The sequence below is a fragment of the Coturnix japonica genome, chromosome 9 (genome assembly GCF_054131305.1).
Source record: "Coturnix japonica strain WE chromosome 9, WE-NBRP24, whole genome shotgun sequence".
Taxonomy (NCBI): Eukaryota; Metazoa; Chordata; class Aves; order Galliformes; family Phasianidae; genus Coturnix; species Coturnix japonica.
Window position 1 is genome coordinate 4,176,818 of NC_140671.1, and position 27,946 is coordinate 4,204,763.

Consider the following 27,946-nt stretch of genomic DNA (forward strand, 5'->3'; position numbering starts at 1 on the left):
ATAAAGAGCTTTCATCTCCTGCTACTAATTGCTAAAAGGACATGCATATACTTCTAGTGAGGCCTTCTGCTCTTCTTTAATTGTCTGATGCATTCAACAGGAGTTAACTTCAGAATCAGCAAGAGCAGCAAGGATTAGGACCAGACCATTGTCCTCCTCAGTCAACATGGCTGCAGCAAAAATATGGCCACGGTGTGGGGAGAATGGATCCCTTGAGGGGGGAAAGACTCACTTTTTTGTGCTGACACTGACTAGCAAGACAGCAGGTCTGGTTTGAATTTGGGAAGGAATAAACAACAATTGGGTGGCTACAAGCAGGTTCACCACACAATACAGCACATATCATTGCTTTATTTTTGTCCTTTTGCTTCTCCAAATTTCCCAGTCCATTTCACAGATCATCTCTCTTCCCCCTTCCTATTAAGAGGCTCTGAGCCTCTGCACACTGCCCTGATATCTTTCCGACAGACACAGAAAATGGAACTGTTGAAAGGAAAACCACAAAATGCAAACAAAAATGTCTTCAGATTAGGCAGATGATACCAAATCTCACCTGTCTGCTGGTGAACGCATGTAGAGCAGATGTGCCCTCTGGCATCAGTGAGTTATTTAGAGAATTGTGAACTGAAAAGCATCAAATGGCTCTGTGGGGCTCTGCAGAAAAGCTATGTCTGCCAAGGACAGAATGGCTATGATTAGTAGCAATAATCATGTGTATTTGGTCCAGGCAACCATGCTGCACTGTGCCCTGATAGCAGGGAAGGGGGCTGGGAAAACACCATGTAAAGCTTTACCAATAAAATAGGGTCTGATGACAATAGAATGGGTAGGGTTCCCAGAAAAGAATTTGATGGGGCACAGGAGGTTTCTTAGGGCAAAACCCAGGAGACTGGACACCTACTCCCTTCTCCAGCTGCTGGTTGTCCCCTAGAAACTTGTTTTGTTCTCTTGGATAGAAATAACTATGATGTACTGTAACATGCGTTTTGTTTGTGATGGCACCCATCCAAAGCCTACTGATATCAGAGGAATGCTTTTCGGGAACTCAGAAGGATTTCAGATCAGATCTCAACCTTTGCAGCTACTTTTGTATTGCTCTCCTGCCAGGACTCATTGACCAGCCACCCAATGTAAGAAAATCTGCATGAAGTGTCAGTCAGGGTTCAGTTCAAGTGACAGCTAAATATGTCTCTCTGGAGATGAATGAGAGCCGGTGGGCCTGAAATGCAAACAACCTCAAACAAAGCCAGCCAGTGTCCACACCAGCTAGTTTTGAAGTCTCACGGTAGCCTTCAACCATTAACACTTCAAACACCATCCAGCTCTTTGAAAACTCAGCTCATTTATTAATGTTCCCGTTAACGTTCCTTCCATATTCCTGTCACAGGTTTGCCTCCTGGACTTGTCAGAATGTGGCTGCTCCATTCTACATGGGCAAGGGTAAAGAATAGCCCTGAGATACTTTAGAAGAGACAGCAAGATCTGGTGATGGGATTCAGAGGTCTGAAGTCTCTCTCTTGCTCTGTCAAGCACATGCTCTTCAGGTTTGGGTAAGTTGTGATTCCTTCCACTCTATATTGAAGTTTAGACACTTCTTTGAGGTTCCGAGTTGGCTGCAGATGCCCCTGGCATGGTGTGGTTCTGGGAAGAGCAAAGAAGTTTAATGCTCTACTGCTGAGTCCCATATAGAAGCACATGTCTGAGACGCTGTGTTCAGTTTTAAACTTTATGCTAGACTTACCTAGATAGTGTGACACACTGAAAGGGAGACAGTTCAGAGAAGATACTTTCAAATCTCAATATCAAGAGCAAGACGGTCTCTAGTGATAGCCCAAGTGTGGCAAAGATCTATCTAGAGAAATAGTGCTCTTGGGAGTAGACATCTATTGTACTGGTACCCTCCTGCTAGTTTGTGCCACTCTCCTGCTTTTGTACAGAGAAAGAAGCAAGCCAGTAAAGGCCTCAGAACTGCCATGATCTGAGGTACTTCCCTGGCTGACAAGGAACATTTTCTATACAGAGTGGCACAGAGATCTCTCCAAAAGTCTCTGGGTTCTCTGTACATCATAGCATGCAGTGCCCATGTCTTCTGGGGTACCGCACACAAGAACTGACTTGTAGATTCCCCTTGCTGGGTTTGGAGCTCTCCTGCTTTCTGGTTATAAAAATGTTCTTTAGAGCAGGAGAACTTAACTGTGTTGTTTTTTTTCCTGCTCTGTGGACAGACACAGTGCAAGCAGAGCGAGCATGAATTGCACCACACTTGCTGCTCACCAGCTGGCTAGGGGAAAACAGTGCTTGCTTCTGTCTGGGCTTTGGGGCTGGAAAGGTGAGGCCAGCAGCAGGAGTCAAGACAAATAGGAGCCTGTTTTTGATTTGTCATCTGACCCCTGCCAGCTCAGAGCACCCTGTCTGTAATCGTGACCTAAATTAAGCCCAAATGCCATCAGCAAGGCTTTCTCTCACAATGCAAGTGTTTCCAGGTACCTAGCCAAAGATTTATAATCCACCTCTAATTACATTCTTGTTTGCGTCTGCTGTCATGCTGGCTTGGTCTTTCTGTGGTTCGTTAAGTCGAAGAGCGTGCCTGGCCCTTTGTGCTCCCAGCCTGTGTTCACAGACAGCAAGGGACGCCCATGGCTGATAGTTTAGCTGCTGGAAGAAACCTGCTGTGCTGGGCTGTGTGTCTTTAGTAGCCCAAATATCATGGGAAACAGTTTGGCTTGTTAAATCCTTGACTGCACAGTCTGCTGTCCACGGTGGGTTCATTTGATAGAAATAGCTCTGGCAGCAGCCCAAAAGCAAGAACACTGCTTTGCTCTTAAATGTGAAAGGAGACAAAGTCTTGGTGTTCCCTGCCTTTGGATGGCAGATGACCAGCATCTTTCCCAAGCTGTATTTTTGCTATGAAGCTGAAGATTTAGATCCTTAGAAAGGCAATCTGTATTTGATTACCAGTAATTAGCACAGATTCTCCAGTCAGGGTGCTGGAGGGACTAAGATGGAATAACATGCCTTGTGACACGGCACGTGGTTGCAGTGTTAGTTATTACAGGCCTTGCCCTGCTAGGGAGCATGCTGAGCAAGGAAAGGTTTTATTCTGAATTACAAGGGCTCTCTGCTCCCCAGAAATACAGGAGCAGTTTCTGAAGAAACCTAGCTGGGTATATGGAAAACCAAACACAATCTGTGCTATCTCCTGCCCCTTCTTTGTCTGCTGTATTTTCCCACTCAGTGCCAGTAGTTCAAGTCTGTGTGTCAGGATTGTGATGCTGGGGCAGAAAAGCCAGGCAGATACTTCATATGCACACATGTGTGCGCACTGAGCAAACCAGACATCCGGTATTTAGAAATAAACAGTGTAAAGAGATTTGGAAAAGCCAGCATTCATGCCAAGACGTTTAAGAGGCATCTTGGTTCAAGTAAAAGCCTCAACTCATTTCCATTTTAATTTTTTTCCACCTTGTTTTAAAGTATCGAGCTACTCCCTTCAAATCAAAATGGATCATTTCTGTTTCCAGTTCATCAAAACAAAGGTACTTTGTCTTCTGTTTAGATTTCAAGGTGCTAACGACATCCAAATATTTTCTGTCAATAAGCAAGCATTTTACTGATATCAAAGTGTTTCGTTAAAGGATTTCTAGCTCAGAAACTCTTAATCTTTAACAATGAGGTGCAATTGCTGAGGAAGAAAGAATCCTCTCTGCGCCTCAGTGCCTGGGCTGGTGCTGTTGGAGGGACCGTCCAAGAGAGGTGTCTGATTCCACTGCTGTCTCCTGTTTCCATCACTGAGAGAGCTCAAGTCTACAGACACTGTAGCCTGTAAAGTGGAAACTATTGGTCTGCAGTTGGGTTAATTTGAATTCAATCAAGTTTGTGCTTGCTGATTTTCTTTGAGTTCAGCAGTCATTAGAGGTGATGAGAATGTTGGATGAGATCCAGTTAGCTATCACTAAATGCAGGAGTACAAAACTGATGAAATTATTTCTTCTTAGAGGTAAAGGAAACTACAGTTATGTAGAGCATCTGTCCTGAAATGTATGCTCTGCTGTGGGATTGTGGTTTGTCTTTGGTCATGCTGTATATTTTTGAAGAGGAATTTAGACCGGTGGTTTATGCATTGCCCCGTGTGTATTCTAGTTTTATGTGTAGTGGATTTGAGTAAACGTGACAGATTGGAAATGGATGTTTTTTTCCATGCAGGTTGGCAGTACTTGTACCTGCTAGCAGCTTAAAGAGTGGAGATTGGGTGATGACCAGACGTTAACGTGTTCTGCTGCTCTGACTGTGCTATATAAGAAGGGAGCAATTGCTTCAAAATCTGCTCTCTTAGCAGTCAGGATATCAGGAATCTAACTCCTAATTCAGATCAGTTTGTGTCACCCATTTTTTTGTTGCTATCAGGGTAGGTCTCTAAGAATCCTTTACCTGCAGGAGACTGGGGGGACACCACGGCAGCATCTTTGCTTGGGTTTTGTCTTGGCATCTCTTTCTAAAGATTCAGGCACCCCACTGTCCTGGAAATCTCATACAATGCCAGTCTCTGGAGGGAGAAGTGCTCTAACACCACGTTCCATGGTACTGTTTGCACAGCTGCAAATGGCACATACAGAGCAGATGGCTTACTGCTTGCTGAGCAATATTAATTTTATTGATTGGGCACACTATACACTGGGAAACTTCTCCAAAAAAGGGTAATGTAGGAGAGAAGCATGAAGTGGAGGCCGTATGAGTCCTGGATTTGTACATTTGTTGCATGCAGAATGTTGTACTGAAGGAGATGATGCTCATGTCTTTACTTCCCTGCATGCTTTGAAGATATCTGAGCTGAATCCTGCCTCACAGGACTTTTCATCCTGAAAGCTTGGGCTCTTCTGTGGGTCTGCTGGCAGTTATTAAAACACAAAACCCTTCTTGCCTACAAATCTGTGCGCTTGATCTTCCCAGCCCAAATCCTACAAGTAACATGCACTTGTCCCCAGGGCAGCTTGCTCAAATAACCACAGCTCTGCCGGAAAAAGGGCTGCTTGAGCCTCAGGGAATTAGGAGGAGAGGCTGAATTATTCCCAGCATCCAAAGACCAAGAGGTTCCTTCTTCTTCAGCAAATGTTTTCAGTTCCCACTTGGTGAATTATTGCTACGGATTTTTTTCCCTTCAGTGTTTCCATGAATGTGGTTGAGGCTCTGATCCAGGAAATGGAGGGGGGGGGAACCTCTGAAAAATGTATCGCACCATTTCAAAACTCAAGTGGAATTAATTAAATCCAAATTTCAACAGTGTGTCCAAAGTTGAGCTGGGCTCAAGATACACTTCATAAGGTTCGATTTCAAAACAATCCCTTTGCGCACATGCACATAATTTAGGGAGATTTCTGTGTATCCAGTACAAAGCAGGAGCTGCTTGGGTACCTGAGCTTAGAGGGAAAAGGTAGTATTTGTAGGCCAGCCTAGAGAAAACCTTTCTCTGCCTGGTTCAGTTTCTCCTAATCCTCTGCTCAGCAAGCAACAGATTGGAAAAAGAGTCAGGAAATGGTGTTGTGGAAAGGAAAGCCAAACCATTTGAAATGGAGATGCTGTGGCTGGTACGCTCACAGCTCTGCTTACCAGAGAAGTAAATAGAAGTAAAAGGAGCTAAGGGACAGTAGAGAAAGCATTTGTGATGTCAGGCATGAGCTGAAACAAAACAGTTTGATGATAAAACTTTTTAAATTGTGATTTCACCAGTGAATTGAGGTTACACTGCAGCTCTCTGTCCTTCCATCGGTTAAATTAAGACAATGGAACTTTCTGCATCATGGAAGACAGAATGGATTTAAAAAATAATGCTAGTAGGGTGGAGCTTCCTCGGATGTTTTTCAAAGTCCAAATGCCAAATTCTTTCCTTATTTTCATGTGTGTGTCCCAGCTAGCTGTAAGGAGGTTACACATGGGTCAGTGAGGAGCAGGACTTGCTCTCTAGTGTTGTATTTGACAAATTATTTCTGTCATGTCTGTTCTTTCTATTTATTTTATTTCTTTCCTTGGGGAGGAAACTAGAGTCTCTCATTTGCTTTTGCCTTGCAGTGATGGCAAGATGAGGGGGATGGCTCCTCCATGAAAGATCAGTTTTGCCTCTTTAGTCTCTGATTTTAGAGCCTGGGAAAGGGGGAGATTCTACCTCACTTCTGTGAAGCAGCACCACTTGTTACCAGTGAATTCTTTGCCTTGGCAGGGACGTTGTGGGTGAACAGCCTGAGAAAGAAATGTCTCTTTTCTATGGAATTTGAGGTGCATTGTGAATTGATAAACTCAGTTCCAGATGAGAGTAAAGCATTCCTACAACCTTTGTTTGAAGCAAGAGAAAGGAAATGGTTGATCTGTACCATGCAAGAAGATTCACAGAGTAACTTCATCACTATCAGAACAAGTTCGTCTGTAAATGTGAGTCATCACTACATGTACCATACGGCAGCAGCTGAACCTTGCGGAAATACTGTGGGCTTTTTTGTGGGGATGCACACTGCCTGATCAGGCTCAGATCCTGGAGTCACACTCAAATTCTAGAAGTGAAGAAACTGAATTCAGGGCTCTGATTCACTCTGTTAGGGCTGGGAATCCATCCTGTTGAACTTAGGAGCAGCTAGAACTGTCAGTACAATGGTTGATCACTTGAATGCATCTGTCCTAAAGACCTCCCAGCCAGGTGCTACTCCTGCTGTATTTCACATGGGGGCAGAGACACAACACCAAAACCTGAGCCAGCTGATAACAAAAGCAGGTAAGAGCTGGCTGGCTCTGAGGCGTTACATATCTGCCTTTTCCTAGTGACTCCAACACTGGAAATACATTGAAACTGTGCTTCAGTAGAAGTTCAGGAGCTAAACTAATGCTAGCACCATGCAAGCATTACTCCCTGTGAAACAGCTACTGACAGCCTGTTTGATGCTCCAAGCCTTTGGTGGGTAATTGGTACTTCCTTCTGCACTGCATCAACGGCGTTGCAATTCATGTTGCCTGATGCCACATGGCAGCAACATGACCTAAAACAGTACAACGAAGTTGCTTAGACAGTGTTTTTAAGCTGAAGAGAATCCCTTTCTCCCATATTTTATTTTATTTTTCCCTCTTATCAACCACTCAGTGAGCTTTGATGCTTTATTTTCGCAGCGCAGACTTGCCTGCTGGAGCTGGGCCCTGCAGCTTCCCTGACAGCAACTGGATCCAAACTGCTCAAGCAGCAAGTCTCCCAGCTCAACCAGCAGCACAAGCCAGGTAAGAGGCAGCAGAGTGCTTTGCAATGGCAGAGAAGCAGAAAGGACTGTGCAGATTGCTGCCAGGGCCAGGCATGGAGATTGCTCAGCCTTTGGCTCCCTCTTCTATGCACCCCATCAGTTTTGAAAGGACTTGATGTTTCCTAAACAATCTTGAGCCTCTTGTCCATAGCTCTTTCACAGTTCATCCTTTCAGGCTACACTCCCCTTTTGCCTTCTCTTTTTTTCTTCTCGTGTATTTTGCTTTCTTTCTCACCTCTGTAGGAGAGTATGTGCAAGTACTGCTTCTCAGGCAGATGCATTGTCAGCCACTGTTTTCCCCTCTGAGCCATATTAAGAGGTTCACATGTCCCCTGGTTCCCCCCAGACCCTACTTTCTGCTGCTGCATGACGATGTTGAGGTCTCTCCTGTTAGTTTTCTGTCACTCTGCTCAGGTACCCCACATTGTGTGTCCTTGCACATTTTTGGAGGTTAAAAAACAAAACAAAACAAAAGCAATTATATCAATATAAGAATAGTGGTTCTGTATTCCTGTTTGACTGCTCCTGGGATGCTCTCACATGTGGCAGGCATACTCAGACAGTCAATCACGTGCATCCACAGGGTGTAACTGTAAAACAGTGCCTGACAGATGAAGATGTCTCTTCCTTTCCTCCTGTGCTGTGTTTAGGATATTTTTAGAACTCCTGCTTTTGTTGTGCCAGGGCTACCTGGATGTGATAAAAGAGGATACGGTGCATCTCATGAAAATTAAACATTAGGATCTTCTTTTTCCCTACTGTTCCTCTTTGGGGCATGGAGGTAGACAAGGTCAATGGGTGCTCATAAACATGGAATAAAGTTGGGAAAGAGATGGTTTACAGTACATTTGGTCTAGCAGAGCATAATTTCAATTGGTTCAGTTCATGGGGCACAGTGTGAACTAGTGGGCAATAACCAGCCTGTTGTTCTCTGTAGCAACACTGCTGAACCAGGTACTGCTTCTAGTGAGCGTGCTGCAGGGAACCCTCTGGAAAACTGAGCTTGCTGGGTGTGATAAACCTTCATAGTTTATTCTACCAGGTTTTAGAATGGACATTGCTTGTCCCCCATAGGTTGTACAAGCTGAGCAGAAGGCATGATGTACTGGGCTTTGAGTTACGTGTCTCTCCATATTGTAATTAAGCTAGGGCCCAGTGCAAGTCATCATCTTCCCCAGCATTAGTATCTGATCTGGGGTTTTTTCTACCTACCTCCCTACTATACAGCCAGACTGATAAAGGACCTCAGCAGGCAGTGAGGATCCAGGCAACAGACATTTCTGCTTTATGCAACAGGGGAACATTGAAGTAAATAACATGTGTAGCTTTGCTATTAAGCTTGATCTTATTAGGGGGTAATAAATGTTCTCTGTGATCATTTTTCTTGTAGGATATCAACAGGGGATAAAATTGTGGCTCTGGCTTTGCTCTTCCTGTTCATTAGAGCTTCATGCTCCTTTATGCCATGCCCTCAATCTGTGGCTGTTTGCCATGACAGCTGCATGTCCCCCATTTCCTTCAGAGTCACTTTGCATGATAGATGCTGGCAGCTCCTGGGTTTTGCTTGTCCCCTCCTCTTTTCTCCCTCCTCACTTCTACAAAGCTAACTTTGCAGTAAATTGTGTCTAATTTAAATGGGATGGTTTGGGCAAGATACCTGTTCACTGGAAAGCAAAATCAGGCACATCTGGCATTCATTGACTTTTAAAGGCAGAGAAAGGACAAAACTAAAATGCAGATATAGAGGATTTCCAATTACTTTTAGGGGGATGTTGTTTTAGTGAATTAAACTCAGGTAGGTTTGTTCTCCTACCCATAGCTAAGAATATAGTATAGACTGGGCTACTCATTGAATTATATACCATGAACAAACTAGCTTTGTTTCTTCAGACCCATATTTTTCATCTCTGCTCTCTAAGCCTTTGTCTTATCTGCACAAGATGGCTGATTTAAGGCCTGAAAACGCTACTGGGGCTATCACCTGAGTCTTTAGTCTCCATGTTTCTGATGAAAAAAAAGCTGCTGTATCACAGCCATAGTCAGGTATTCATGCAGTGTTGATGGGAACCTGAGCTGGGGACAGAAAAAGTGTTTGCCTCACCCCCTGCTTCTAGGCTGATTTCCAACAGGGGATCCAGTGAATCTCTTTAGTCTGGTTATCTGGGCATACAGGTGGGAATGAGACAGATGCTTCCTCTGTCCAGCCAGAGGCAGCTGGCCTGGCAATGTGATGCACAGGAGCTGAGTGGTGGCCTGATGGCCTAGAGCTGCAAGGCGCTGATCAGTAGTTAAAGAACAAAAGCCAGCCCTTTGTAACACTTCAAAACAGTAGAGCTTTATTTAAACTTGAAGAGAAGAAATGAGTCTTTGGCCTTATGTGGGGAGAGAAGACTGTGCTTCTAGCTGCCAGTAGTGCATACTTTCTAATTCAAGAAGGAGCAGTAAGGCAGATCCCAAAGACAGCAGCAGGCGCAAACCCAAAAAAATCCTGGCTTTGCCCATGGAGAGACTGAGAAGTTGGATCCTCTAAAACAGAGGCTACTTTATGAGTAGTCAGAAACTGGGCCACACACACATCGGGTGTATGAGGGTAGCAGGGCACGACTTCATTTCTTTTGCTGAGGGATCTCCAGGCAGGTCAGTAAGTAATAGAGCACACTGTAATGTCTACCTTATCTGTACACAACAGGTTTTAAACTCCCCACATCCCCAGCAATGGCAGGGTCCAGATGAATATGAACCCACAGTTTTCTGCAGGACAGATCTATGTGAGGAGATATCTCCCCTCACAGCCTTCCCCATGTTTCTCCCACTCCCCTCTTTGCCATTCCTGGCTGGATTCTCTATTCTTGGATCTTCTGGGAACTGAACTGATTGAAAGAGCTTTAATAGTTTAATCCAAGTTGCCCTTCAGTTCCACAGCCCTCTCGGTTGTGGGCTACTGCAGATAAGCTTTAGGGCTTTTTTTCCTCCATCCTTGAAGCTTGCATTAAGAGCCTTAAACAAGTTTTCCTCAAAGTAACCCATGCAAAAAACATCATGTCTGATAAAACCAAAAGAACTATAAGGAGTCAAAACTTGAGCTGAGAGCTGAGTGAACCAAGAAGAGCAGTGTGAGCTTGGGTATCTCTGCTTGCCCATTTGTTTGACAGATGAGCGAGGGGAGGACCAAGATCGGTGTGCTGGAGGGCTCTGATCCCTACTACCTGTCAGAATTAGTCGTAAACAGGATAGGGAGAGGTTGTGAAGATTTCATCCTGTTGCCCTGAGTTCTGACTAGCAGTGTCCTCCTGCCCACACAATCTGTCGTGGTGAGAGCAGACTGTGGCAGACACATTGCAGATGGACTCTGAGCCAAGGCTGTAAGTCCCAGTTTGGCTGGTCTTCCTTACAAAGGGGAAGCATGTTTTTGTTTTTCCTGGGCTGTTTTTGCAGCACCACTCGCTCTTGTCTGGGAGAGATGCCAACCCCTTCCAATGCTTTTCCCCGGTGAGTGGAATAAATCTTCTTTCAACCTGTCTTGAGCTCTCAGAATAGCATCCTCAGGTATGACATGACATATTCTGTTGCCAGGCTGTCTGCTGCAGGCAGTCTTTTCTTTCTTTCTACTCAGACATCTCCAGTCTATACAGAGCCATTGGGACTGGCATGCTTTGTCTTATTAGAGATGCCACAGGGACTTGAGGTGAGAGTAGCAAGTCTTGCTAAGGGCACTGGTGTCTGCTATAGAGTGCTAATTCCCATAGCACTAGGTTGTATCTTGGAGGGCTCCTAGGATCATCATGGAATGGCTTCATTTCACATAGCTACCCAGTTTTACTGATATTAGAGCACTACACATCCCATAGCTGAGTTTTATCTGCAGTAGGAAACCTCATCTTTTCCAACCCTTGGTTGAATTTTTGCAGACTATAAAGCAAATATGATCACAAACCTTTCAACTTCATTTAGCTGCTGACTCTAAGTAATGACAGCCCCAAGCATGAGTGCATCAGTAGACTGGAGCAGCACTTGCTTGGCTCACAACTCCCCTCTAAGACCCAGGCAGCCAGATATCATCTCTGTTGCCATACTAAACCTCACTATGCTTTATGATGGGGTAGACTGCTCAGCACCCAACCAGAGATGAACCACTTCTCACTCAGCTATGGAGCATCATTGCAGGTATTCTGGTTATGCCAGCCTACATCCTACACAGCCTTCTATAAAAGTCCTTCCCTTCAGAACTACCTCCGTGTAGAACCACCTTCTCCTTTAAAAAAAAAAAAAAAAAAAGTGTTTGCTCCATCCTTTCCTTCTAATAAGCTGCATCTGGACTGCTGCTGCCCTATAGAGAAAACTGAATGATCCCTTGATGGGATTGGCTTATAGGCTAATAACCTGTCCCAGCTGGTTTGGCATCTTGCAGATCCTCTAAAAGACATCTCCTTCTCCCTTCTTTGTGTTCCTGCCAAGTGAGCATTGCTGCATTGCATCCCTGACATTAATTACCCTTTCCTGTCTTGGATTGCCCTGTCTGTGGCCAGGATACTGAACTCACTTGAACCTGGGATCAAAAAAACCTCTGGAGTTAGAGGGAAGAAAGTGTGTGTAGACACACTCCTTGGACAGCTAACTGGAATAAGCAGGTGTCTCAGAGTCCTTCCTGTCCCAGAGAGGAGAGCTTCTTTGCCTGTTGCAGCCTTGTATGGATCAGGCCAACTGCTGCATCCCTGCTATGCCAGCTAGAGTGGCTGAGAGTGAGGGTAATTGGCCAGCTTTGAATCAGTGCCCCACACCTTTAGAAATGCACCAAGCAGACCCAGCACAAGCTCAGTTAGAAACAGCAGTAAGAGTGAACCCTGGAGGTAGCTGGATGGAGAAGAGCAGACATGGGCACGCAGTGTATTTCCTGACACACCTTCCATGGTGCCCTGAAGTTCCTTTCACCCACTCAGAGGAAACCAAAAGCAGCTGGAGGTTTTAACTGGACATTCAGCAGTTGTGAAATCAATCCATGTTAAATCTTATGCTATAAAATAGCAAACAAAACCCATATTTTCCTTGAGAGAGAGCAGTGTGTCTTAAAAGAGGTATCTGTGTGTGTCTGCTACATCTCTGAGCCCTCATCCAGTATTAAAGAACCCACAAGGCAAAGATATTTCTAAAATACAGCACCATCTAGTGCTGCATTGCAGCACCTCATTGCAGACAGCCTGCCTGTCCCCACCTTGGCACCCCACACCACTGGGGGTCCAACTTGCTTTCCCTCCCCGGTGTAAGACTGTGCCTTTCAGAGAGGGTTTTGATTTGGTTCATGTGTTAGATGGCAGTGTGTTGCCTGAGTGCTGCCTGAGCAAGTCTCTCTGTGTACTTGCAGCTTTCCAGCAGCCTCTTGCATAATTCATGGAGAAATTCTGTCAAAACTTCATCCAAACCCCAAATCATATGTGAAATGCAGCTGGAACCCATCTTTGCAGATTAGAGCCATCACAAACATTCCTTCCCCCTGCTCCACCACACCTTATATTCCTGAGCATTAAAATAAAGGCAGGCAAGTTCTCTAGTTGTGCAGAAGTGCTGGTGCTGAGTGACGCAAATAGGGCCAGTTATGTGAGCAGCAGCTGTGACCTAATGCTCCATAGGAACACAGAGGGACTGGGCTATTGCTGAAGGCCTGCGGTGGGTAAGAGAGGTAGTATCAGCAAGCTAAAGTTCACCATTGAAAGCTGTGCATTTGTACTGGGGAAAAGAAATCTTTGAGAGGATTGAAAACTGCTGAAGTATCTCTTAAAGAGGGATTAGAGCTGCTGCAAACACCACTTATTAGGTGTGATGAAATGGTTTGGCTGAGAGCAAAGCTAGCTAATGATAATGGAGTTAATTCCAGTCAATTTCTCACCACCTCATCACAAAAAAGCAACTTGAACGTGAAGACAACATAGTCTGAAGGTAGTTTTGAATGATGTATCTCTGTTGTATTTGGGATAGAAAAGGTTTGTTCTGTGGTAACCAGTACTACAATGGGAGATGGTGCTGTAGGAAAGTTCTTTTCACAAGCAAGTGCAGAATCCGTTTTCTCACATCTGTTTGACTACTAAACCTGAAAGATGGCATGTTATTTCTTTGCACCAGACTTCGTTATTTCCAATTTCCAAGAGGGTAAAACCAACATCACCAGGAAGGTGAGAAAATTTAGAAGGAGAAGTAGTGTGTACAATATATATTCTCCTAATTAGAAAACAATGTCTATGGCTGTGTTCATATTGCTGTGCTTATTAGGAAGATAAAAGGCCAGGTTGGTTTTGTGTGCAACCTGAGATTATTCATTTCTGTGCTGTGGGGTTTTAATTGGATTTTAAGAAACGTATCTTGGGGGTTCCTTGGTTACTGAATCAACACAAGCAGAGAGTTTACAGCGAGCTGTTGTATGAAATTACAGATCACATTTTACCTGTGAACTTTCCCTAAGTTTGGTCAACTCCAAAAGTGCGGGTTGAGTTGGATAGGAAAAAAACTGCAAGGCCTTGAATCTTTTTCCAGTCTATCGACATACTCTGAATGGTGGGCTCGGAAGTTACATGCCTCCAAATGTACCAGTAACAAATGCAAAGGTGCTGGAATCACTTGGCGTTACTGATGAAATCACATTGTAGAATCATGGAACTGTTGACTGGAGGGACCGTTTTTGGACACGTGCTATAGCCATTGGTTGCCCTACAGGGTAAGGCAGACTTAAGTTCCTTTCACAGTCCTGCCCTGGCTCCTGCCACCCCCACAACTGGCTGAAGGCTGTAGTATGGAAGACTCAGAGTTCTGTGGTGTCTCTATGAGTCCTCATTTTGTTAGTCACAAAGGGAACAGACACGCAGTGCTGTGCCTTTCTGCTGGGCTGCAGCAGGAAGAGCTTGATTCAATGCTAACACTTAAGCAAATAGTGTGCTGACCCATCAATTAATAGAGCAGCCCTTCTTGCTTATTTTTTTTTCCCCGGCATTTAAACTGCAGCACATTCCACTTGTGTAAAAAGACTGCTGTTTGGAGTGTGCTGGAATCAGGTGGTGAGCATACCAACAGCCAGACAGGATACTGTGCTTCCTGTGAGAGTAAACACTGAAAGTCATGCAAAGCATCTTTCATTTTGGCTTGGCTGCAACCGCCGGTACAGCCGCTGGAAAGGAAGGGACTTCACAGAGACAGAGAGATTATTCTCTTCTGGCTTGGAGGCTACCTGGCCTTTTAATCATAATTGAAAGCCTGTATTTTTAAAGACTGTTCATTCTGTTGGCAGAATGCACGCCTACAAGCCTCCATTTTCTGGGAGCTTGCTCAGAAGTCTGCCTCATAGGAATACAAGCAGTGTGTGGGCGCTCAGCATCTCTTCAGTTTGTGGATAAGGCTGCAGCTTGGGAGCACTGAAAGAGCTCTTGGATTTATCCCAAGTCTGTGTTCAAACGTAAAGTAAAAGAAAAACGTGCAACTAAGAAACAGTCCAGATTTGTCTTCAGAAATTGCCCTTCTGGATAGTCTCTCTCAATAACTCTAAAGCACCGTCACCACCAGGAAAGTGACTCTGGGTTTGTCACTAGGCACTGGTTTTTCTTAAAGACACAGTTCAGAAAACCTTCAGTCTTGAAGACAAAGTGATTTGCAGCCATTCCATGTTGTTTGCTGACATTACCAGCCAGTCACAGTTAGGATGAGCACAGGAAAACCATTGTGATTGCTGTAGCTGGCATATTCTGCAACAGGTCATTCTGATCTTCCATCATAATATTCAGGTGTTGTATTTTACACTGTTAAGAAGACTCCCATTGGAGTGGGCTAGAAGGAAATCAAGCACCCTGAATGAGCATGTGTGAGATGTGTTTCAACAAATACTTTAATTTCCATAGACAAAAGCAGTTGGAAAACTAGCCTGCTATTCCTGTCTGTCTTTGCTCCCCACTGTGGGGTAGACATGGCAGCACAATCTGGAGGTGTCGGGGGAGAGAAACATAACCACCACACAGGAGCAGCTCAGTTAAAACAAGTCAGAAGAGTGAAACAATTCAGTACCCACAGCCAGGTCCCAGCAGGATTTCTCCATCACCTCATGCAGGGAGCTTTTCAGTTTTCTGATGATCAATAAAAATGAGATTATACTATAAAAAAATCTTGCCTTTCGTACTGATATCCACGTGGTCATTGAACAAATTTACCCTAGCTGGTCTATTATCTCTGTTTTCCTCGTGGAAAATTCAATATTTTCATTTTAACTTGCAAAATCGAATCTCTATCAAACTTTGTTTAGTGTTTTATGGAGTCTAACTCTACTTCTAGGGTGCTCTGTTATTCACTGAGGCTGAATGCTATTGGAGTCATTTTGGTAAAACAGACTTTATGGCTATTTTCATAAGATCCAATGTAACATCAGTCCAGGCTTTTGGAGAGAAATGGCTTTCAGGTATGCCAGTTAATTTGTGAAAAGACACTCCAAGGATATTCTCTCTCCATTGTATGTTTCTTCCCCAATAAAGAGCAGTCCAACAGTTCCATGGCTGAAAATGTTTCAATATCTGTTCCCTCTTGTCTAGCGGTGCTTTAGGTAAAGAACAAGATGTGGTACCTTTTTAGCAGAAAAGGGAATGGCTTAAAAACACTGATATTTTTGGAGTATTTCCAGCTGATCTGTTGATTTGTCCTTTGACAGCTGGCTTTATTTATTCTCTGTGCAGTGTGTTTAAAGTATTTTATTGCTTCCATAGTTTTAGCAGAGATCTTTGGATAAAATAAGGCTTGATTTTGAGGTCTGTGTCCTGCAACGTGCTCTGCTCAGTGAAGTTTTCATTGTAGATCTTGATGATATAACCCTGCTCCATAGAACTGCAGATTCCAAAGTCCTGTAACAGCACTTGCCTTCAGTATTTCAGTGAGAAGCATATTAGCACTGAACATCCTTGTCACACCCCATGTGAATTTCAAGGAGTGCTTCTAGTAATAAAAATCCCTGTAGAGCAGGTGCTCTGCGGAGGGCACAGACAGGACATGGACAAGCCCCAGCTGTGTTTGCAATTGGTATTGCACCAACATATCCGAAAACATGATAATAAATCTGACCCTTAGAAAATCACAAGCTTTATTTCAGAACTCTGTCCCCCTGGTAAGGGGCAAACCAAGGAATTTAATCAAGTATTTAGTAAAAAGAGTAATAATCACATGTTCAACAGCTTGTGAATCTTACTGGTTTGGCACCATATTGAAAAAAAAACCTTTTAAGCGTTGCAAAAACTGTTGGTCTGGAACCTTTAAAACTTTTCCTATAAATTACAGCTCCATTATAATCTAGATTTATATTAATGTTGTCTTAGTGCTTTAGAAAACTACCTGTCCCATAATGAAACATGTGAAATTAATCTACTCCAATTCCTTTTGCGTTATTCTCTTTGTGAGCTGAAAATCTAACTTATCTGTATCTGATCAAGTGCCAATAATGATAGTCTTTAAGTAAAAACTCACCCAAATTCCTGACATGGTTTAGTTTCAGGATAACCAAATACAGATTTCCAGGGTATTCTGTAATTGGTTTTGTATTTGGTGTCTGTTTATAAGAGATTTTTGTAATATGAGAGTGGCCAAGGTCATTCAGAGTTTGGCTTTGTACCCAAATTACTGCTGTTGGTATTTACTTCCTAGTCATTCTCTTTCAGCTATGGGAAGATTACTGATGGCTGATGGACAAGGACTGGGATATGGCAACCTGCATATGAGGACATTCTGATTCTGGTGAAGTGAGGAGTTTGAAATTAAACTGCATGTTATACACACCAGGGCAGAGGACAGCATTCAGTCTTGTGCGTTGGTGCTTACCACACCTTACCAGTTAAAGGATCTCCCTGCTCAGCACTGTGGAAAGACTCCCACATCAGCCTGCCAGGCAGAAATTTATTTCCATTCCAGAGAGTATGGAGGTGACATGACCTTGTTGAGAGCAAAAATGCAAGTCCTGCTCTGAGACTGGAACTGTTATGATTGCTGGATGAGGATTTTGCTGCGCCATTCAGCCCTTCCTGCAGCAGCCCGTGTTCCACAGTCTGGCTGGGTGCTACATACAGCATGTCTTTGGGTGAGTGATTCACTGACTCCTTGCAGTCTCCAGCTCACCCCACAGGAGCACAGCTGTTTATACTTATATCTGTTGTTTTCTTTTTCTTTGGGGTCAACCTTTGAAACAGAATTTGCCTTGAGAAGCAGAGGGTAATGTGGAAGCCTTTCTGGTTCTGCACTTACTGGAATGGGTACAGTCATTCATATTTTGTCCAAAACTCAGTGAAATAGCTGAATATTTTCTAGGCAGCTGCCATGACTAATCACACTTAATTGTGTTTAAGTTTTGACGGCTGATTTCCATTTCTGGGACACTTTCATGCCATCTAATGGACACAACATTATTTTAAAATTGTGGACATGGACAGGAATATTGCTTGAAATGAGACTGATTCTGAAACAAGGTAGCCCTATTTAGAGTGAATTAAGACCCCTTGAGGGGACTTGGCATAAGAAGCCCTGAGAATATTTACTGAATTGGGATGTTAGACCGAGGAACATTTATTGGGTTTGAAATAAGCCCACATCTTATTCCTTTTTCTGCTTCTTGTCTCTTTTTCTTGTTTGTTTTTGGTTTGAGAGAAGCAAGTATAATTGAATTGGCAAAGTGTTCTCTCTGACATTGATTTTTACAGCCTCTGTACCTTTTAGATGCAGTTTCATATGTCATTGATTTGAAAATTCATCGTGAATGTTTAAAGATCTGGTTTCTTTCTGCTCTGTAGAGGAGAAAGAACAGTGTGCAACGTAGTAGAGTGTAAAGAACGGGTCAGGAGCAGAATGGGATATATGCCATTTTCATGCTTTTAAACCCATCATCTGGGTACGTATGTTTCCAGGATTTGTTGTTGCTGACCTGTTTCTCTCTGCAGCTATGGCAATTATGCCAGGGACACAAGTTACCTCTGGCCTAACTTAAGTGTTTGCCTTACAGCCTCACAGAGCTCTACTCTTTAAATTGTCAAACGACACAGGGAGAAAAAAACAGCAAGTAATCTTTGGAAAACATTCTCTTGCTTTTAGTTTTAATTAGCAGCTCTCGATGATGCAAAGACATTATCGCTGTGTCAGCAGAAAGGCCCTCACTGACTCTTGTGAGGTCTGATGTACCACCTTGCATCAGAGAAAACCACCTCACATCTACATGGCAGCAGTCTTTCCCCAGAGCCTGAGAGTGCTCAGCTCTTAGAGGTGAGATCGCCCTGTATCTTTCTTGACTATTTATTTGCTGCCTATGATGCCATATTTTCCCTCTGTGTTGTGTTTTTTTTTCCCAAAGAAGCGTTATAATGGCACAGGACTAGACATACACTGTGCATACTACTTACACAGACATTAGGATTTGGCTTAAGTGCTGTTCAGCAGTTCCTGAATTTTAATTATTCATTTTCTAAAATAATGCTTCCCTTTGCAATGAATCTCTTCTGACTCTACTCCTGTCGTTGGATCTCAGAATGGATGACCTTAGAGACTCTGCAGCCTACCTAAGCCTTCTTAATTAACACATTCTCAAGTTCTCTTTGCCTCCCTACTCATGATATTTGTGGTATTTCATTGCTGCATCTTGCGGTAGCCATCAAGGGATGTTGCAATTGGAAATGAGTCTATGACATTATCAGATAATTCTTCCAATACATTGAAATAATTGACCAGCATACATGGATACTGGAGTTGAAAGTGACGCCTGGCCTTCAGACTGTATGTGTACAAAGGCATTGCCGTGCACTCTCTAGGCCTCTGAGGGCCCGCGTTCTGTGCTGTTTTATACATACATCCCAAGTTTATTCATATTCTGGAAATCTGTGCCAGGAATGTCTACAGTCTGGCATGTAGCATATTACAGCTGCAGTGCTTAAAGCACTCTGCAGCCAGCAAATTCCACTCCGTTCCTGTACAAAGACTCCTCTTTGTAGCTGCAGGTACAGATGGGGCACAGGGATCCTTCCCTTCTTCTACTCCTCAGACCTGCTTAGGAAGGAGGTGACCTGGAGACCTGGTAGCCAGTACTCAAAGCTGAGAAGAATCCAGGCCACATTTCCAATACGACTCCTCTTAATAGGAGTTGCTTCAGGTGGCAGTGTCTATAAGTACATTGGAAAATAACAGAACATTTTCAGAGAAATAAAAACTGAGCACTACAGCTCCTAATTCACACAGCTACCCAAATGCCCAGAAGCTAACCCAAGCTCGAGGAACTGCAGTGTTTTTTTAAGCTGAATAGTTCATCTCACTGGGGACCAAGGTAATTAATTGCCTCAGCAAAGAATGACATGTACTGCACACACTGCTTGCAGAAGTTGCTGATGCCCAGAAGCAAAGATAATACTACATTCCCTTTATTCTCCAGTGTTTCCCTTGAGAATTCAAATCAGTAACAACCCATTAGATCTCAACACTGTTTCCAAGAAATGTGGCTACAACAGCATTTCTTTGGAGGTAACAAAAATAAATGGGACTCAAAAGGAAAGCAATTTACCTAGGCAACTCTGAGAGCTCCAAACATCAGCATATCTCAGCTTTCTTGGGATTTTTTATTTTTATTATGCATTTTCTAAATGGCATTGATTCAGTCCCTGTAGATGGGCCGTGACGGCACACATCTGGTTTTATGGTGAGGGAAATAGCTGATTGAATCGATACGCTCAACACAGCTGACAGGAGTAAATAAAAAAGGATTTGAAGGAAGCTTTGTGTTCCCCCAGATGAACAAACCTACCTCCAGTGCTGCGGTTGCCCAAAAGTCGGTGAAGTGACATGAAAAGAGTGGCCATTAGATTTCTTCACAGAGTGAGCTTCCTTGTTCTCTGTCCACCAGAACTTCAGTAGAGCCAGTGGTCTGGATTCTGCAGAAAAGTGAGACCATTACCCAACAGGTAAATGATTTCCATTGCTGGACTCCACGGTCACACCTAGTTATTCTGCATGGAGCAGCTGTCAAATATGAATAGAAAGTGGTGTGTCCAACAGGGAGGCCGTCAAGGTGGAGCAGTAAGAAGTCTTGGGGGTTCAAACCTGGCAGCAAATCCTTCCTCAGAGTAAACAAACCGCAGATCTCCTGTGGAGTCCCAGGGTTTCAGCTGCAGAGGTCACAGGTTCACGTTTCTCTGCTGCAACCTTTGGAGCGCAATGCGACTGTAAAAATTCTCTGTGGAGGCGTTTAAAACAAGGTCCATGTCACCTTTGGCAGTGATGGGGCAGCCAGAGAGTGGCACCTGAACTGCTTCTGGAAACACACAAAGAACTTGACCCGCAAGGATGGTCCCTTGGGTGGGCAGAACACTATGAGCAACAGCCCTGTGCTCACCAGGTGCATATCAGATTCCCACAAAGCACCCGGCTGCCTTTAACCATTCCAGCAACTTACACGTAAGCTGATAATTGAAGGTAAGGAACAGACCTTAGAAAAAATACCTGTTTTATTTTGATGTCTTTGTTCTCTTTGTTCAGATAGTACACAGAGTCTTTCAGACCCCAGCTTTCTTTCAAAGCCTGTATCAATTGCAGCTATAAAGTTATTGTCCTAGGAGTGTTTTTCCCAAGCAGCAGGAAAGTTATTTTCTTAGGCACCTCATTCTCACTTCATATTCTTGGGAGCTACTTAAAAGCAGGATCTGTTAGCTTTGTGACAATTCCCTTTATTTACATGAAGGGATGGAAGTTTATCCCCTTAAAACATTGTGCACAGAGTGTTTCAGGAATGGACCTGCAAACAGAAATGCTAGTGCAAGGTTTGCTCCAAGCCATCCCCAGGGCTGCTCACCTCCCAGTTCTGCCTCCTGCAGCCAGGATCCCTCCCTACAGATGTAACCTGCCCCATGTACCTTGGGGTTTATCTTCTGCCCTTGCTGCACTGCCTATGAAGTCCACTTGCTGTATGACATCTGAGAAAACACACAAATGAGTTGGTATAGGTTAGTAATACCTATTTCTCCCCTAGAAAATACTTGGCTCTGGAAAGAGACGTGGAGGAAATGTCTGGCAGATTTGTGTGACAGAGAGCAGTGCTCCCTTGGTGAGGAAGAAGTGATGGACATCCTCACCATGGCCAGTTTTGGTCAAGGTTAGTCTCTACTTGCTTTGTAGAGCTTTTTTGCTACTGAGTTTGTACTCTGCGTCTCCATTTGGAGCATTTGGCTCAGCATTCAGATAACATATCTGCTTTTAAATTATAAATTATATTAGAGATTTTATTTCTGTGTGACTACTAAGAAGGGGCAAAGAAGGAGGTTTCCAAATTCTGGTAGTATTTCAGTGTGCGATCTGGAGCAAAACAGGCTGCCTCTCCACTCTTCAATTGATCACTCTTGAATAAAGTGGACTCTTAATGCCTACTCGCCCACAGGGACATTAAAAAATGTAAAAAGTATTTGTAAATTAAAATGCTAGAATGGAAGTCTCTGGTATGTGTAATTGTAGAGTATCATATTAAGTAGGAAGGAAAACTGTCTGGGGAGTTCCTGGCGTTACATGAAGCCTAGCTTGTCTAACTCAAATAGATTTAATAAGCTCTGCTAGTATTAAAGAAAGGTTGCATTTAGGCATATTTATTCAAATTTACATAAGTATGTATCAAAGAAAAAAGAATCCAAGCTCTCAGTTTCTTCAGTCTAGTTTTTGATACTTCATCCCTTCCAGCATATCATAAAGTTCCTTTTCATAGCCTCAGAAGAACACGTGGACTGAGTGAAAGGAGCTTAGCTTGTTACTCTCTGTGACCGTCTGGAGGCTCAAAGCAGAGCTCTGTCTGTACTTCATTGATTCTTCCGTGTTCATGTTGTGTCTGATACCATTGGAAAGATGAATGGCAAAACCTGACAGAACAGGACATTTTATTTGGCCTTACTCCTCAGGATGAAGCAGTGACTGTGATGCAGGCAGAAGAAAGCCATTCAGGAACGGGTGACCATGCAGTGCTTGATGTGACTGAGGAACCATTTTGTTCCTCTGAGCTTCATTTAAGCTCTTCCTATGAATGAGAGCAAAAAAATGTGTGCTGCCCTAGTTGGAATTAAACTTCTGGTGAATGGTATATAGGTAAAACTTGCACATTGGCCTGCCTGAATACTGGCATGTCCCTGAGAAAGAAAGAGAGAGCTCCCTTTCTCTCAGTGGAAGTCAATTTATTCTTCCTCTTACTGGTAAAATGGGTCTGCTCATCTGGCTCCCCTCTGCTTTTGCATAAAGCTATATCTGTCCTGACAGCAAGTCAAAAATCAGCCCTTAACACAGCCAGCTACATCTTGGATGACACAGCCTCATCCCAGAAGCTATGAAGAGCCCTTGGCAATTGCAGTCAGAATCTAAAGGGCAGTCTGTGGTCAGAAACAAGAACTCTTTTTTGTTAATACAAGCTACAGTCAACTCTGCCAGCTGTTTCCAGACTTTAGCAAGTGTTTCCTACTCAAATGGAGAGAATGGTTGATGGGAACTGGACTAGATACAGCCATTCTATCTAACAGTCCAAAGTTACAACCACAGCAAAGTTGAAAAAGATGCTAGATGTCTCCAACGCAGTATGTACCAAAGTGCCAGATGTTTGGGATCCCTTAAGTCATCTAACAGGCCTTCTCAAGGCAATGTTACTCTTGAGTATCTTGGTTCTCCTGTAAAAGCATTAAAGTGAGCTAATTTTAGCTTTGAATTATGAGATTTTCTCCAACAGAAGGTGTCCCTGAGGACACCAGGGTAGATTTTATTTCCAAAACGTTGCCTTTGTATATTTTAAACGGAGCATCTGGATGAAGTTCTAATGGCCAGTTCAGACCGCCTGATTTATGGCAACAGCTGTTCACCTTTGTAGATGGGGAGATTCAGAGATACAGAACACATTTATGAACTTGATATTCTGTGCCAAGGGTCAGGTTTTCTGCCTCAGTTTTGTGCAGGTGTAAATCGAGATAGGCTCCTGTGAAGTCAGTGAAATTGCTCCATGAAAGGCATGGAAATCGAAGTGACAGGAAATAGCAGCTCAGCTATTTCTTTCTCCAGTAGACTGAATTTTAGAACTCACAGCAAATGGAAAGTGATTAGGGTTGCAAAACGTACCGGAGTAGTGATAGGGATTTACCTGCTGAGTGATGGGGAAAAATGTTAATGCTTTCATGGGGAGCGACTTCTTCACATGGCCCAACATGAGGAAGCAGAAAAATGAAAGAATAATAATAGGGAAAGTATCTTGGATGCCCTGTTGTGCCTTTGTAATACTGTAATTCCCATTTCTAAAGGTAAAGCTTCTACTGCTGAAACTTCACGCAAGTATTTAATAGTTGATCATTCCAAATGTAAAAGGAGTTGGGGGAGAACACCTGCTTTTAGACAACCGTATCAGCACCTTTTTCATCTTTGGAGCTTTGAAATTTTTTTTAACCTTTCTTTTCCCCAAGAAAAAAAAAGTAATGCTTCAGGTTTCTCCACAACACTTTCTTGTTTGAGTTGAGCGGATACTTTCTGCTTTCAAAATAATAAATGTTTTAACAAGAATAAAAGAAGTTAAGTGCCTCCAGATCCTACACAAGCTCCAACCCAAACTTATCTTTAGGGACTTGGTTATGCTTTCCTAAGACAAAGCATTTCTGGAGCATTAGAAGCCAAGTGAAGAATCAAGGCCATATAACTTTATTATTACCAAATCTGCTGTATTTCACACATTCACACCCTCTTCTCTTTCAGCTACTTAATCCACCTCTATATTTTCCATAAAATACTCTCTGAGCTGAGCTGTTGATGCCAGCTCTGATCTAAAAAGCTGTGACAATTAAGTGTCCTCCATGCTCCACCAAATGGAATAAATAACATTATTAATTCAGTATGCAGTTATCTGGCTTACTACACTAAGCTTCATAGCTAATATAATGTAATGGAGCCTTATTTCTAGCTACTGGATGCCTTCCCTTAAATTGCCTCTTCAGCCATCAGGCTGCGATGGCTTTGTTTAAAGTATTGCTCCACCTGAAGTACAGAGAGGAAATTCCCCACTAACGCTGAGATATGAGAAACTGTTTTGCTTTCCCAGGTGGAGGCTTTCAGGGCTCCAGGAGCACAGGTGTATGTGTTGGGTTGTCTGGGCTTCTTTGTTTTGCCTTGCTGACATCGTGCCCTAACTGTGATAACTCAAACTCACTGACCACATGTGAAGTATTGTTGCTCATTTGGTTTATGCTGGCAGCACGGTCCTGAGCAGAGGAACAAGGACAGAAGGTGCCTGAATGTCACTGACATTAATGTAAACTCCCAGAGGATTTGCTAGAGGTAATGCTGTTGCTTTGGGTGGTTATTTGTCTGATGGAGCAGTAAGGTGCAGTCAAGATGTGGAGCTAAGTCAGAGTCCTGGGATTCTGCCCAGATGAAAACCAAAGGGATGAATTCACCCTGGTACCTTTCAAGGAGGCTGAATACAAAGGGAATTGTTCAGAGCCAGCTACTGTGTCTCAAAACCTGCAGCTTTATTCATCTGAAGTATTCCAGCATAAGAAAAAGCAATTTAGGACTATTCTCTGCTTTGTCTGGTTTAGATCTTAAACTCCTGAGGATAGGGGCTGCCTTGCAGTGCCTATTGCTGAGGCCTTAATGTTGATCCAGCCCATTCAGTGCAGTGATAATAAAGAGCACTTTGCTGTAGTTTTGTGTTGCTCTGTAGGTCTGGGCAACAGGAGGTCACCTTGTGTAAGGTTTCAGAGGTTTGGCAGACAAAACACTTGATGATGGAGCTTTGTAGCCAGTGCTGCTGCTGCTGCTGGTGAGTTGCTCTTAGCAGAGACCTAATCTGAACACAAATATCTGTGGGAACACAGTTTACAGCACCTGGCAAATTTATGCTGGAACCTTTCATCCAATCCAGGGATCGAAGCAGAATGATTTATGTCATTTTCCTGGCCAATCAACAGTATCTTATTGGAAAGGTTTGAAATTCTACCTAAAATCACAGATTGAAAGGCTTTTAGAGTCGCCAGGAAGTTATTTTCAGGGTTGACCTGGATTTGCACAAAACCGGTAGCAAAAAGGCGAGAGCAGCTGGAGGCATAAATGGGAAGAGAACAGCATCCGAAGGATTCTCAGAGGGATTTTATGTATTTATTTATTTATTTTAAAGGGAGGTGAATGAGACCTTGTTGCCTTAAATATCTGACAAACAGAGGAGGAAGGTATGAAACTAGCAGCAAAACAGTCAGGTCCAATGTCTGCTGGCATAAGTGGGGTTCAAACAACTGGACCTGCTGCAGAAAAGGATTTTGCCACTGGTTATCCTGGGATGAGGCTGTGACATGAACTCTCATGTGTCTAAACATGACTGAATTGCTTATCTCTGCTGGACGCCCTTGTCTTGGCTGTCTGTGCAAATATTGTTCTTAACATGGATCTGCCAGAACCTCGTGTTTTGACAAGGGCATTTTACATGTCATAGGCAAGATTCTTCATGCAGAGAAAGAGGATTTGAGAGATGTGGCCACCGGTAATATAGAAATCCCTCAGAATTTCAACCCAGGCATACCTGGGAAGCGTAAGCATGACGCGATGTTCTTTGTGCATGGCTTGTTCCTAGATTGGACTATGGAAAAAACAACATCCTTCATTACTGCCGGCTTTCCACTGCAGTCCCTCTTATGTCCCCCTTTCCTCTGCTGTCTGCATTTATAGCCCCAAAATGCAGCCAGGGCCAGAACTGTTCCAGAAGTACAATGTGTTCATGTATTGCTTTGGATTGGAGATGGTAGAATGGTGCCACGTTTTTCCCAAATATTGAGAGTTTTCCAGCTAGTTCTGGCTGGTCACTGTGCTGAAGTCAAAATATTGGCTGAGGCGAATATGAAGATGTTTGGTGCCATTTCTCAGTGAGTGTGGCTGGTTGTTTATCTTTTGAACATCAGCACTTCCTGCATCGGCACAAGATTTTCTCTAGGAAACATAAAAACTCCTTTTCATTTTGGCCTTTGGGAAACCTTTTGAAGTCTTCCAGCTGAAAAACAGCAAGGTCCCCAGGCTTGAGTGTGAGCATCTGTGGATACTTTACAACTGTTGAGAGTTGAAAAGCAAATGAAAGTCCTGGGGTCTGTGCTAGGAGGGTGCCATAAGAGATGAACATACAACAACATATTGCTTTAAGACCTTCCCTACTATTTTCCAGAAGAGTCTTGATGGAAAATTGTCCTCTCAGCCACAAAAAAGCACTGCTTTTTGCCTTTTCTTTTAGTAACTTTAGAGTCAAATGTATTGGTTATACATTTGACCCATTTTTAATGCTCCCTGGGATATATTCTTCCCAGAGGAAAAACCACCTAGAGTGTCAGCTATGTCTTTCTTCTCTCTCCACAAGCAAAGCAAAGACCCAAGGGGCATCCTGCATCCCTCCCTGACATTGCTGTCCATTTCAGAAGATACTGTCCTGTCTACTTTGCCTGTCTAAAGCACCGACATCCAGCTGTCACTCCGCAAGTGCCCTTCTCTTGGGCTGCGGGAACAGGGATGCAGACAGACTTGCTCTTTGAGGGGCCCTGAGCTGGAAGGTAACATGAACAGGCACAGCCTCCCAGCCAGCAATCACTACTTGGGAGGACGTCTCTCTCTGCAGGGGCTGGTCTGCTCTCTTCATCCAGTCTCTGACATGATCCTATATCCAGGCTCTTTAGAAGAGGGAAAAAAAGAAACAAAACTGAAAGCTGCTATTTTTAAACCTTCCCTTTGGCTGTCTTTGCAGCGCTCTGCTTTCCTCCCCGCGTTTCAAACAGCGTTCTTTGGAGAACTAGGCACCAGGGCCCTGCGGTTTCCTGGTACTTGGAACATAAAATCTCCTAATTCTTCTCTCACAGCAAGCTTCAGAGACCGGGGAGTGATTGATATTTTCTATCGCTTCGTTAATAGTCACAGCACAGTAGTTTTCTAATCTGTTTTTGCACCGCTTTTTATTTCGAATAATTTGTCTTTCAAATTTTCTCAGCCCTCTGTGTCACACAAAGCAAACGCTGTTTGCTCCTCTCCTGCCTTTTAACCACTGGGTTGGGACCTTCGGGAGCTGCTGAGGAAAAGCTGTCCAAGAGATGGGAAGCTGGGACCTGCCTCCTGGAGCTTCCTCATAAGTGCTTATACAACAGCTTGGCAAATATACTTGGGATATGTCCTGAAATTGGATAAACTGAGAGTAACTATACTAGGGTAGTCTCTTCTTATCTCTCTGCTGACTGATACCAGGACCCATGGTGTAAGTCTCGCAGTGCTGTCACAGAAGGTGAAAGATAAGCCATGCATTAGACCACCTGCAGTCTATTCAGGCAAAGGGGTAGAAATGTGAAGGCTGAAGTTATTGAGAATCTGAGACCTATTTCTGGTTGTAAATGAGGTGCTCAGGACACAGGAACAAACCAAACAAAAGAAATCCAGGGAAGATGTGGGACATCTGCTGCTGGCCGTGCCCTTCCCAGAACATCCCCAGGAACGAAGCTCTCCAGAATAAAGATAGGAAACTTCAGCGGGATCCATTTGCTGAGAGGCTTGGGCATTATCTCATGAGATGTGGAGAAAAGCAGGACAAGGGTGAGCTGTTGTGAAGCTGTGAGCCAGCTCAGCTCTACCACATGGTTCAAGCTATGTCTCCTCATTGCCTTTTGAACACCTGGAAT

General features: G+C 43.6%; 1 protein-coding gene and 1 long non-coding RNA gene across 5 annotated transcripts in view; both read left to right on the forward strand.

Moving 5' to 3' along the window:
- The window catches only part of LOC146759641 (uncharacterized), a 52,383-nt gene extending 35,307 nt beyond the window's left edge, over nucleotides 1-17,076 (forward strand). For 2 of the 3 annotated variants that reach the window (XR_014949064.1, XR_014949063.1), the window contains exons 6-8: nucleotides 6,212-6,420; nucleotides 7,147-7,251; nucleotides 16,940-17,076. This is a non-coding gene — a long non-coding RNA (uncharacterized LOC146759641). Of the gene's footprint in view, nucleotides 1-1,387; nucleotides 1,545-6,211; nucleotides 6,421-7,146; nucleotides 7,252-16,939 lie in introns of those variants that run through there. The other variant, XR_014949065.1, reaches the window with a different exon arrangement.
- The window catches only part of CCDC92 (coiled-coil domain containing 92), a 50,490-nt gene continuing 39,541 nt past the window's right edge, over nucleotides 16,998-27,946 (forward strand). The window contains exons 1-2 of one of the 2 annotated variants that reach the window (XM_085555601.1): nucleotides 17,189-17,355; nucleotides 21,274-21,396. The gene's annotated coding sequence lies outside the window, so the exon portion shown is untranslated. Of the gene's footprint in view, nucleotides 17,356-21,273; nucleotides 21,397-27,946 lie in introns of both variants that reach the window. The other variant, XM_085555599.1, reaches the window with a different exon arrangement.